Raw genomic sequence first — 8,632 nt, 5'->3', positions numbered from 1 at the left:
TGTTCCTGGTGGGTCCCTTCCAGCTCAGCTTGTTCTGTGGTCTTTTGATTAATATATCTGCTAAATAACATTCCTGTCTTTCACACTATTTCACACTCACAGTATTTCAGGCAGTTTAGCCTCCAGCTCAACCATAAATATCCTTGATAAATCTGTGACAGTCTAACCAATAACAATGAGAAATATTTGATAAAGGAAGGAAAAATTTTGCAAAACACATAGTACAGTTCAATGCAATTTGGTTGTCGTACTGTGACCAGTCAGCTGTGTTTCACGTAGCAGTGTAAATTCATTTCCGCATGGACTTTATTCTTACTCTACATCTGTACTCCAGCAACATGGAAAGGCTCTTCTGCTTGGAGATCTAACTTTAAAAATTCAGCAGAGGGTGATGAAAACATCATGCTTTTCTCTTACTGCTAATATATTTTAAAATAAGAAAAAAATCAAAAATAAAGTCATTTTCTTGACTCCTAGGGGAAAAAGTAGGCTAGCTGCATGTGATTATGTATATGACCTCAAATTCTTCTTTAATAGCTTTTCATTTATGAGCAGACTAGAATCTGACAATTAAGATTGATGATATATACCCTTTTTTGGGAGTTACTGCTAGACTGACTCTCTTTACTTTCCCATATTGCATAGTACAAAGAGAAATACATTTCAAGTTCTGCAGGATTCCAGTTTCATTGGCAGTGAAATTGTGATCTGACAAACATGAATTGGATGACGTTCCACCACTCACCAGGCCTTCAAGAACCTGGATTAAACACATTACAAGTGCATTGCCGTTAATGGCGCAGTCCCACATAGACAGCTGCTGACAGTACTTCTACAAAACATAAAGACACAAATTAAGACACTTCATGAAAATCCAGTGAGAATGGAGTTCTGCAGGAGTCAAAAAAAATTACTAACACAACACATGCTCCTTAGGTGTCATATCAATATCAATGCTCCTTTACACTTTTAAAGGGAAAAACCCCTAACTATGAACCTGCATGGCTTCACACATCTTTGCTCATTCAGGGACTCTGGTGATTTACTAATTACCAGCTATGGGTCATTAATTTTCTTGTCTAATACAGACTGATAACTCTCATTGTGTGCAAATGACTATATCAGACCCCTTTCAGATGAGGAGGAAAGTTCTGCCACTAATCTTCTTCCAATCATTTTGTCACCAAAGAAGTCAAAAATTGTCATATAATGGAAAACTCATAATGACTTTTCCAGTCTATGACAGGCACACACTTGTCAGCGTGCATGGGGTCCTTTATTTGGGTCATTGCAATATAGAGAGACAAATAAGCTGGGAAACTGAGATTTTTTGGTATCTACAATGCTCCTTACTAGTGGCATAAGAGAAAAAAGAACATCTCATATGTGTAGCCTTATATTAAGGGGATATTCAAAGTGCAGAATCAGAAACTCATTAGATCTTTGAACTGTTTAAGGCTAGGTATTCATATATCAAAATATTAAAAAATACACTTTCTGCTCCAGAAACTTAAATTACCTCTCTGACAAAAGTGGAGAAAAAATAGATTAATTAGAAAAAATTCTATAATCAGTTTGCTGAAGAGCTTCGCTACCCAATTTTTTTAAAGAACATCTATAGTACCACATTCTAATTATACCTTCTTCTCCTTACAAAGGTATTATAGTTGTGAGATTTATTCATAAAGGGAGAGGCCCATGCCCTAAGAAAGACAAATGACAGAACACATTACCGCATAAGAGTGAACACTTTGAGGGTTATTCAGCAACTCACTGATTCTCCATATTTTTTTGTTATGTACAACAGTGGCTTTATTCTAGAAGATGAAATCCCCATCCTAGGTACTTTAGGTAGCTTTACAGAACTGCACTTCCCTAAGAATATTTTATTGTAACCATAAATAAGTATTTGTAGAGTACCAGAGATAATTGATGTTGGCTGTGAGTAACTCTGTTAATAACAGCTCCCTCCAATGCTCTAAATAAAATTTATTTATGGCCACACAGGAACCATATAAAACACAGTATACACACTACTGCAGACATCAAAAACTGGTTAAATAAATGATGTTTCATTTGCATGTTAAGGTAATAAACATTCTTGCATTTGCTAAATTTATTTGTGCCTTGCATCACTCTCTGGCTCCTCAGCAGTACATAAGTCTCTGCATCCACATGAGAATTCTAGCATTTCCTGACTCCTCCGAATTCTTTATGTGCCCAGGATTCTTCTTCTCCCATACTATCCCTATATTAGTTACTAGTATTCCTGTACCTATTTTCACTCCTGTCTCTTTAGAGTAACACAATTTTTGTTACCAGCCTTCAAGCCTTTCTAAAACCCTAAATACAACATAAAAATATTGTCTCTCTTTAAATTAGGGTCAGTAAAGCCACTGGCTTAGTCTTGCTTTGCATCAAAGATACATTCATGTAGGGTTTACAAAGCTGATTGACAAGCATTAGATATTTTTACTGATGCCAGTACAATGTGCAGCAGCACATCATTAGAAAGGATTTTCAGATCTCTGTGTACAAAGTACTGCACACAAGCACCTTGCACAGCCCAAGGCATTAACTGTTACCTGCAGAGTTAAAGCTCTGGAGTTAAAGAAATTGACATACCTGTGTAGCTAATGCTCGTGCTTAAAACTTACATGTTATCTTTGAATCTAATACTAATTACATTAAATATTTAAACTTTGATAATCATGAATATTTAAGTCAGACCTCTCTTCTCTGACTGAGCACTCAAAAGACAAAATATACCTACTCAACCTTAATCATATAATACTAAAATTCATTCTTCAGCCATCACTCCAGGATTTTTCTCCTAGCACAAAAAGCAATTCTGATTCCGCATTCTTTTTACTAGCACTCACAATTTTTTTTTTTCATTTTCAAATATACCTTCTACTTAATTTATCCCATGTACCCTTGGTCTAGATATGCTTTATGCTCTTATATGCATGTGTTCAGCAAACTACTTCTAGGATATCTTCCTGCATTAAGTAGAGCCAGAGCTAAAAATCAGCTGAAACAGCTTTGAATCCAATTAATCTTTCAAACATCATATCACAGGATTTTGGGTACCTGGCATGAGAAATGCTCCTCATTTGTAAGTGATGTTCTAAGGACCTGCTCACACGAGGAACTGACTTTTAAGAAAGATGCAAATGTAAGGGGAGAGTGCTATCCTGAACAGACTTCTTACGTGAGCACTTATGTTCTGAAATTAAAATGCTCCATAGGCTGAGCTAAAGAATTTCCCTTGTAGGTAAACTCTGAGTGAGCAAGTGCAGGTCCTAGGTTTCTTGATCAATTGATCATATATTCTGAGTGGCTCATATTTATTACAAATCCTCTAGATCAAATAAATACCAACACTCAGGAGGAGCAGACTACGTTAAACAGAGCCCCAGCAGATAAAGCCATGCACTGACAGAACCCAGCATCTTGTCAGCTTTAGTCCAGCATCACAGCCAGCACAGGAGGTGATGGGCCTTCCCCGCTGCTCACCCACTTGGCACCCACTCAACAGTGCCAGTGCTGAGGTTTGTGTCCAGATCTGGATCAGAGCCCTTTTTGTGTAAAGATGCCTCCAAAAGGAGGGCAAGAACAAGTGAGCCGAGACAGGGGAAACCTCTGGGGCTTCTTATGAAGTGACAGCCTCAGCACCTGCTGTCCATGAAGTCCCCCAAACTGATGTCTCCTACAAAACCCACCTAAAGAAATTAATTTCTTTTCAGACCCTCTAAAAGCACAGTTATTTTTTTAATCTTCATTAATATGCATTTATAATCCATTATTGGCTATAATAATTTCTTTTTTGAGGTCCTTTCCTTTAGACCCACAAAGCAACCAAGATATTCACTGAAATGTCATAATTGGCTCTAACACTCTAGATTGTCCTTTCCCAAATCAGAGATGGAGGGAGGCGTTCACAAGCAGGCAAAATTGCTGAAACAGTTGCTGAAAGGCCTAGGAAGGAAGATTAGGAAAATGTTTGACTTTCAACTACTAGTTCTGGTTTAATACTAGAATATTTCACATCCCCTTAGACTCGGAATTTTTACTTTTTGTAAATGCATTCATCTAAGTTGCCTGGATGGGATCTTTTTTTCTCCATAGCTTCAAACATAAAACTTTTTTTTTTAAAAAAAAAGTGTCTTTCTACTTCATGTTCTCTGATGTCTGGGTTTTGAAAAGGCTTAAGTAAATTTGTATTTTTGGTCTGATATTCTAAACACTTTCTTTTATCTTCTCTTTCTCTGTACTCCATATACTTTTCTCAATACAAAGATCACTAACAGGTTAAGGCATGAACTTGATGTCTGTTTCCAAGATACAATTAAACTAACAGCCTCCAAGAAATCATATCAAATAACATAGGGCCTAAGGGCTTAACATATTAAAAAAAAAATCCAAAACAGATTTCTCATATTTACAAGTATATTCTCCTGTTATTTTTGAACAAGTCTCTATTTACTGTGCATGATCTACAATTTGTGCTAGCAATAGAATGCCAGAGAAATGTGGAAAAATATACAAAACATACAAAAAATCACTTCTCTTCAAGGGGAAAAAACCTCAAAACAACAAAAAACTTCTTCTAGCAATTATGAAACAGCTGTGTCCATGCTCCTCTTATCTCAGGCTCGGTATCAGCCAAGAAGCTCCTCTCCTAAAAAGGCAGATTTGTGGCAGACACAGCAATGCTAAAGCAGCAAATGGGAAGGTCAGAACAAACACTCTTGAACAACTCATCAGAATTTGGAAAATCACAAATTTTATGTTCAAAACTGTAAAGGTTTAACAGGAAACATATATATTCTTAAGCACTATGGATTCATGAAAATATTTCCTAAGTCTTGCTTAAAGACTACCAAACAAAACATTTCTTCTTAAAAAAGGTTTTGAGAGATATGGAGCACAATATGTGAGGAATCCAACCCTGCTCAGAGAGTGCTACAGTGGGAAAAAAAAAAAATCTGAGTAGTTTCAAATGGAAACTTTTACAGTTAAAAAATTCTCCCTTCATTGAAATAGAAATGTTGATTTTTCAATTTCACATACTAGTGTTACTAAAAAAAAAAAAGTTTTTATAAAGGTCTGTAACTTCAATTTGCAGATTCGTTTTTGTAATTCCACTTGAATTTTTGTTATTTTTTTGTATTTATATTTTGTTCCCAATAACATTCAGCTATAATACAAGTATTCTATACTCCTGTCCCCTTCCAATCACTTTAGATGATTTTCTTTCCAAACAATACGTATAAAAAAATCATTTCTGCTTCACAAGTGCCACTCATGTGGAACTAAACTAAATCACAAAACAATTAACAATATGTTAATGATTTAAGCCAGACGTTAAATGGAGATGAAAAAAGCATTTTTAGCAGCTATAGGGAGGAGATTATTTTAAACAAAAGCTTTCTGCAGCTAAACACATCACATAAAGAATAAATTCCCGTTTGTGATTAGAAAAATTGATTTTTATTTGCAATAATTTGCAAATTTAACAAAAGGCAGAGACTAGAAATGGAGCAATTCCATTTATTCATCTCATAAAAAGTGGAGCATGGCAACCATAAAACGCAGAGGTTTTGGCAAGTGATCACTACACCTGGTATTATTTAATGGGCAAAATGTAAGCAGAAGGTAGAGTTGTTTCAAACTAAAATTAATGAAATATTGGCTTCAGAGAGACCACTATTTTAATACAACTAGAAACGAGTTCTCAAGTTATGAGATAAAAATACACCTGATATTACAAAATCCAGGTGGTTAATACATCTTAAGTAGGTATACATCTTGTTATCATAAATCCTGTTAACATTAATCTCCATTTTCATGTACACATTTTAGCTCCCCCTCAGTTGCTGAACTGAATTCTACAATTATTTACAAGGAGAAATATTAGGCAAAGAAAGGTTAGGTTAGAAACCTCCATAAATATTTATGAATATTTTTTCATCCTATGCAAATTCTTTTAATAGTATTTAATACTAGAACAGGAACATAACACAAAAGGTTATTTAGCTAAGAAATATTTAGCTCAGAAAATTACTGCATTGATTACTGTTTTGAACTCCTCATTAGAGTTTCTCATCATTCATTCTCTAGATATCTCAAAAAGAGCCAGGAATTGTATCCCCAGCACACCAATGGTGGGTGACATCTGACTGGGCAGGTTTGTCTGTGTGGAATTCAGAGGAGGAATTAAATTCACCCTTCCTCAAACAGCAGCTTCACCCACTGCTGCAAGATGCAGACTCTGTGTGTGACACAGGTGGGGAAAGGACTTTGGCAACATCTGTGACCATTCCTGGCCACCAGCAACATTCTGCATTTCACTACCAGATACATACAAGCTCATCTGGCTATGTCAGTTTCGCTGCATTCCCAAAATGTTTTGATATCCAAATAACAGTTTTTCTTGCTGAAAACAAAACAATTTCAGCAATTTTAGAGTTGCCATTAATATCTTCTATCTTGTTTCTTAATGACCTTAATTCTGCTCAAAATTCTTTGTAAATGTGTTTCTTAATGCAGTCAACTCATTTGTCTGGCATGGACTTTTCTGTTTGTCTATTGTCCATATGCTCATCAAACCCAAAATATAATTGACTGCTTAAGCTTATTTGCATGGCTTCCCATCTGTCCCTGTCAAGTAGACTTTGTTTTATTATTTACTAATGGAAAATTAACCTTCTGTGCTCTTGAAAAGTGTATCACTCACCTCTGTCAGGTAATTTATTGTCCTATTGAATTTGCAAGGAGGGTCCTATTATCAGCAAATATTAAGGGAGGAGAACAAGCACATGAGCACTACCACTTGCCAGCAGGAGCAGCACTGCTCTGCCTAACAGTCTCTGCTTCCTTATGGTTGATTAAGCTTTGTCACTAGAGCCTCCACAAGGTACTTCATCATCATTCTGTAATTCATACTAAAAAAAGAAAAAGAACAAATTTATAACATATACAGAAATTGCACCTTCATGGTGTTATAAAGTCATTCCTGGCATGATGCCACAGGACATCTGGTTAATAAGTATTGAAATGGGATTCCTTTCAATACACAGATATTTAATAGATTACCTCTTATTTCTACTAACACTTAATACATACCAAAATTAGAATTAAAAATGAAAAGTGAAATTTACTTCAGATTGCTTTATAATTATTCAGCAAGTAGGATTTGCTTAATTTAGACCATGCACACCAATTGCAGCCATAACCCTGGCTCCATGGCCTCTGAATGCACCCAAGACTAGAGTTGTGACACATACAGAGACAAGCAGGAGGATATATTTCCCCCAAAGGAAACAGTAAGATCCAGAATTTATCTTTGCATATAAAGGGGAAAATACTTCTTTAAGAGTGAAGAAAACCTATAGTAACAAAGAAGGAAGGTAGGTAAGTACAGCACGTGTGAGCAATCCTCGTTCATTCAGCTGGCAGGGAACAGCTTTCACCAGGAACAAAGGTTGGGAAGTTAGGCTTCAGCATTCTCACACAGCTCTGGTTTGTGCCAAAATTGAACGTAGAGAAGAAACTGGAGAAGTGTCTGGGAATGAAAATTCTCTTCCCTGAGGTTTCTGAAAACTCACATGGTGTAGAGCTGTGGTCTCCCATACAGCACAGGTGCTGCCCTACAAAGCTATTTAAAAACCAGCATCACGGAAACAATGTAGTGTGAGGTGTAATACACCATGTCCCTGGCAGCAGGGTCAAACACTGCAAAACTGCTTTGGCAATGAGATTGCAAAGCACGTGAACACGCTCTAAAAGTATGCACATATATTTATTCTATCTACATAAATGGGATCAGTAACCTTTACATTTGAAGGATATTTCTTTAAACCAAGCAGAAATAATCAATTCAGCTTTTAATTAATTCCCAAACAGCAAGACTTACCGGTACACTTACTTAGCTCAGAAGTTGATGTCTAGGTCTTGCTGATGTCTAGGTCTTGCTACTGCCCCTCATATGCTACCATGGGTAAAAACAGAAGTTTTCCACCAAGGTTGATTTGCACTGCAGGGCTATCTCCAAGCAAAGTTGGAAAAATTTATTACCTGTTTCAGCTGAGCAAAAGACCCACAAAAAATGAATCTATAGAGACACTCCCCAAACAGCATCAATACATGTTTTCCTGCTATAAATTCAACCCAAGTTTGTTATGACACAGGAGCTGACTGGCATTGCTTGCCACTGATTTTGTAGCTTAGGTCAGACTCCCAGGCAATATGGCTCTGTTTCCAATCAAGAGCAGCTTTGGACATCACTAAAGAAACACATGAATGTATTCAGATACAAACAGGAAAAGAAAATATGTACATAAATAAGGGTATACATACATACATATATATATACATACATACATACATATATATATATATACAGACACAGAGACACCAGTTTGACTCACTGTTGATAGATGCCCTTGGGTCTAGTGTTGCCTGAGAAAATGCTGAGTATTCAGATGCAGACTCTCCTTATTATTAGAAACTAAGGAGTAATTTATCCCCTCATCTCTTCTTTCTGTGTACCACAGAAGAAGAGAGGAGCACTCTCCCACTGTTTTAGGCAAGTTTTTGCACAACTGGACTGGGATGCAAACACAAA

This window comes from Chamaea fasciata, unplaced genomic scaffold, assembly GCF_029207755.1.
Source record: "Chamaea fasciata isolate MVZ Bird 193981 ecotype frontalis unplaced genomic scaffold, bChaFas1.0.hap1 SCAF_11, whole genome shotgun sequence".
Lineage (NCBI taxonomy): Eukaryota > Metazoa > Chordata > Aves > Passeriformes > Sylviidae > Chamaea > Chamaea fasciata.
The sequence above is the reverse complement of the archived record's forward strand: the minus strand, read 5'-3'. Positions refer to the sequence as shown.